Source organism: Terrapene carolina, unplaced genomic scaffold, assembly GCF_002925995.2.
Source record: "Terrapene carolina triunguis isolate 2854851 unplaced genomic scaffold, T_m_triunguis-2.0 Scaffold69, whole genome shotgun sequence".
Taxonomy (NCBI): Eukaryota; Metazoa; Chordata; order Testudines; family Emydidae; genus Terrapene; species Terrapene triunguis.
In genome coordinates this window covers 56,976,094-56,981,322 of record NW_020664420.1, presented here as the reverse complement: position 1 = coordinate 56,981,322, position 5,229 = coordinate 56,976,094, and positions in this window count along the sequence as shown.

The window sequence follows — 5,229 nt, the reverse complement described above, 5'->3', positions numbered from 1 at the left end:
GTCTGACAGAGTTCTCCCCTGACAGCTAGCTGGGAGGGGGAGAGATTTCAGGAGCAAACTGTATCTATATGAACCCACCTACTCTGCCAAGATATCCAGCAGATAGCGAAGTGTTGCTCAAAGTGATCAACTTTGGCTGGTGTTGGGTTACAAATCACTTTAGTACTGAATGTAGAGGTAGTGAAATGTTGTTGTCTTTATTGTATAAATAAAGGGGAAGCAGACCTGTGCTTCACCTGTCCCAAATGAGGGGCTCACCCTCAGTTGAAAGGACCTCTTTAAACCAGAGGCTCTAATGTCAGACTTCTGTGAAAGTAAGAGGGGTGGGGACAGATGTACCAGTCAGGAGATGTGGACTCTCCCTAAGGGTCCCTAATCTGGTTGAGCCTGTTCCTCCCCACAGTTCAAAGAGAGAGATAAGTAGGCTTAATTAGGAGCCTTTTGTTATCCTAAATACTCAATAAGAGCTGAAATCACTTGTGGTGGGGCAGTGTTTCTGCCCAGTCTGCTGAGATCTAAAAATCACTAAGAGAGACAGCAGAGACACAGGTGGCAGCAGGAGGTGACTGATGGGTGGCCCTCTGGAGAGTGGCAAGCAGTTGGCTGAGGAACAGTGGCTGGCCAGGCGGTGAAGAATAGTGACTGGTGGGGCAGCCAGCCAGAGCAAATGCTCAGATTGCCCATCAAGCAAGGTGCCTTCTTCCCCAGGTGGAAGGTGAACTCACAGAGAGTTGGGTCCTCACTGTCCAAGGGCAACCACCATGAGTGGAGTATAGTGAGGGAGCAGAGAGGGGGCATAGTAATGGAACTTTTGGTTGTAGAACTCAAGAACATGAGGCAGAAGGCACTGCCCCAAGCACTCTGGGGTAGGTGTCCTGTTCATAGTTTTATGATTATGAAGCCTGCTTGTGACATTTTCCCTAATTAATGTTGGGTGACTTCCCTCCTTTCATTAAAAGTTTCTTTTCCACACTCAGACTCTGTGCTCACGAGTGGGGAAGTATTGCCTCTCAGGCGCCCAAGGGTGGTGTGTAATTTTCCCAGGTTACTGAGTGGGGGCTCAAGCTGGTTCTGTGTTGTATTGTTGAAAAGGAACCCCTAGATATTGAACCCGGCCCTGATTGCTGCAGGCTCCACCTGGCAGAAGGGTTACAAAAATAGCTAATAATCAAAGTACCAAGCCAGTGTAATATGGGTCTAAATTTGACACTCCATTTTCTATTAGAAGAAGACAGGTGCATTACAAAGGTATTGGTTTCACTGCTGTTGTACCACTAGTCAGCCATTAGACTGTTGACAGTGTATGGAACCAGAGTTGGATAGAAATAGCAGTCAACCAGGAATATCAGTTCCCAATCCAGGCTTTCCCAATGGTGGAGGTGCTTGGAGTCCAGGTTTTGATTCAGTTCTACATTAGATTTTTAATTTTTAAGGGAGGAGGAAGAGAAACAAAATAGCATGTTAGTTTTTTGTTGCAATTAAGTTTCAATAATGAAACTTTGGGGAAGATGCAAGTTATGTTTGATGGTGTTTTCAGGGCAGCACGGACTGGCATTGCTGTGCAATTACTACATTGTCAGTACCTCGTATTGTCTCATTTGTTTGCCTTCAAGAATTTATAGTTATTGCTAAGATCCATCCATATTCAAGGTTTTCTTGCCTCTGCCAGGAAAAAGATAGCTACATTGAAACGAGAATGCTTCCATTAGCAGAGTATGATATTGCAGGTCATGTTCTTGAAGCATGATTTATTCAGCAGGTTTGCTACATTCCAAGTGGAACTCTTTTTCTGCCCTATTCAGCAGAAAATGTACACAAGGGGAAGCCACAGAAGGTCACCTATGTGTTTCCAACATTGGGCTGAGCAATTAGCAGGAAACACAGTTGTGCCACAAAAACATTTTTGCCAAGTACATAATTGCCGGCAGTAGAGGGCTGGTCAAGGACGATTATTTGTTTGGTTCTGTTTCCCCCCGCCATCAGCTTCTGCAGCCTGATTTACCAGAGTTAATCTAGTGCTAAACTGCAGGAATGATGGAATATGCCTTAGCCAAACCTATGACACTGCAGCATTCTTGGATGGAAATCAGGTTGCCTAATACTCAGACTTCTCTTATATACCAACACTTATGCACATCTGTTATGCTGGCACGATAGCATGCTAATTTTAAGAAAGTGGGGGCAAGCAAAGGTTTACAGGTGGGTTGTCTGCAGTATACAGGAATTAACATCTCTTATTCAGGAAGATCCTCTCAGGGGCAAATAATGCTAAAACGGGCTGGCTAGACACTTTAGAATAAGGGCTCACTGCTGATACATAAGTGTTATAGTATCAATGAGGGTCTTCACCTTCTGTTTTCTTTTCTAGAGAGTCTTGGTGCTCAGAATTTTGAACATGAAAAGAGAAAGGCATGTCATGTGCAAAGTGTTAAACAGTGACATTCCGAGGCCTTTAGTTAATTACTGTTTCCATTAAGGTCTCCCTCATAATTAATAAACCACTTAGAGGTTCATTAGGTTGATGCAATATGATGAAACTTGTCACCCTACAAGTACATATTATTATTAGAGAGGCTTTTGAATTTGTAAAGAAGCATCTAGCGGTCACAATCACAGGCATTTTAAGTAATAATAAGATGACAGATAATTTTACTGAGACATAATATTGCCTAGTTATTTTATTGCTGGTCACATCTCATCAAACACTTCTTTAATTTTAACAGGTAGGTCATAAATGTTTCCATTTCAGGAAAGATATGGAAATAAGCTATCAGAAAGCAGGAATAATTTCCCAGACTAATCATTCAAAATTCCACACGTAAAAATGCCTCCTCAGATATTAGCTAAACAAAGTCACCATTCAAGAACTCTCTAATCTCTGGGTGCCTCAGCTGGTAAGAGAAAGAAAGGTGAATGCTGCATTCTAGCATTCTCTACCTTCAGATTCCTTGGCAGAGAAAAGAATCGTAGAACACACAATATGCAACACAGACAAATCAGTTGACTCAGTTTGGGATCCATATTTTGCCAACTACACTGGTCCAGATCCTCAGCTGGTGTAAAACAGCATAGCTCCACATACTTTAGTCAGAGCTACATTAAACTACTACAGCTGAGGATCTGGACCATCTGTCCATTCAATTATCCAAAATTAAGCCAGAGATGATAGAGACTAAAACAAATGAAAGACCCCCTAAGCTTATTTCTAGCAGCTTAGGTTAAAAACTTCCCCAAGGTGCCAACTAGGTTATTTGAGCTTCTTAACCTCTTACAGGTAAAGGAGGGATTTTATGCTACCCTTAGCTTTAGGATATGCCCCCCAAAATCACAGCCGGTGCTGGACAGCCTGTTCCACACTGGCTGTGATTTCTTCCTGGAGCTCTGTGTCAATGGAGTGGTATGCCCATTTGGTCTGACCTGGGGTGGCTGAGAACATGGGGGCGAAGCTAGTGCACAGCTTTTTCATTTGCTGTTGCTGCATACGTCCGAGGGTTATTGGGCGGTTCACCTCTTTCACGCCACCATTATTTTTTTCTTTATAGTAGACACCTTTAGGCCACTCAGTGTTATTTCCTCCCTGGGCTGTAAACTGACAAACCTTTAATTTTTTGGAATAAAAGGGCTTTAGAAAATTAACATGGTACACTTTAGGCTTTAGGTTTGAGGTGGGGGGTACTATGAGATAGTCCCAGGCGCTTTTGGACCATGAATGGCCCTTTCCACTACGCTTTCATCTTATGGGCCTGGAGCACCTTCAAGAACATGACCTGGTCCCCTACTTTGAAGGAGACACCGCAAGGAAGAGTGTGATTAACAGGAAAACAAACAGCCAACAAACATCTTAAAGCAGATAAAACAGGCAGTAGGGAGAGACTTGGACCACTAGGACTGCTGGATTTTCAGACAAATAAAGTTGCACAAGCATGGAAAAAAAGAAATGAGTGTATACAGAGCTGACCATGGGGGATAAAGATGAGAAAATGAAAGTAAAGCTTTTCTTAACTATCTCATTGTGGGAAATGGACAAAAAGCCAGTTAGACACCATTGCGAGGAATGTTGCCTGAAACACTGGAACAGGTGATAAAAGCGTTCAGGATTTGACCCAGAGAGAATGAGACTGAAAGAGATATCACCCTCCCTTTCCCCCACCAAAACCAAGATGCAAACAAGGGAATAGCTACATTACATGGCTGAGTATTCTGGATTCCACATGTAATTCTGGAGGCATTAAAGAGTCCCAAATTAAAGACAGGATCATTTGTGGAACATGTGATTCCAGCTTACAGGAGAGATTGTTGAAAGAAACAGATTTAATCCTAAAGAAATGCTTCCAAATAGCAAAGGCAGCTGAACTTTCCAGGGAAAAGATCTAAACAATGACAGACCTTAGTTCAGAACAAGTACACAGGCTCAAGCTAATGGAACCCAGGAAGTTGGACAGAGATAGACCAACCAAGCATGCAGGCATCATGGTCCAGTGTATAGATTTTGGAAAGCAATACAAAAGAGAAAAGTGCTGAGCCTATGGGCAATGGTGTAAGGGGTGTGAGAAACAGAAACACTATGTCCCAATGCCACAGTAACCTTAGGAAGAAAAAAAACAGCAGTACAAGCAGTGATTGATGATATAGAACAGTGGTCTCCAAAGTGGGGTGCGTGCATCCCAGGGGGTGCGCAAGAGAATCCTTGGTGCGTGGCAGCAGGAGCCTTTTTTTTTTTTTTTTTTTTGCTTTGGCAAAAATGGTAGAGCCGGTGCGGCAGGGGGTGCGTGCTCAAAATGTTTTTACTGATAGGGGTGCGCGATCAAAAAAGTTTGGAGACCACTGCTCTAAGAAACACAACCATTAAAGAAACGCCCAGACCAAAAGATATGAAGAGATTTCACTAACGTATAGGGATGGCCAACTGTCCTTCCAGATTCTGCGCACACCTGTCCAAAGCCTGTGAACCCTTAACACGCCACAGTTAACACACCACAGTATTGTGTGGGAATGGTCAGAGACCCGAGAACAGGCATTTGAAAGAGTAAAGAGAATCATAAGCGAGACACCAGTCTTTAAGTCCTACAGCTCTGCAGAGCTGCTACAGCTACAGCATGCCATTAGAGGAGTGAAGTTCTCGAACAGTCTTCCAAGGGGAGCAGTGGGGGCAAAAGACATATCTGGCTTCAAGACTGAGCTTGATAAGTTTATGGAGGGGATGGTATGATGCGATAACCTAATTTTGGC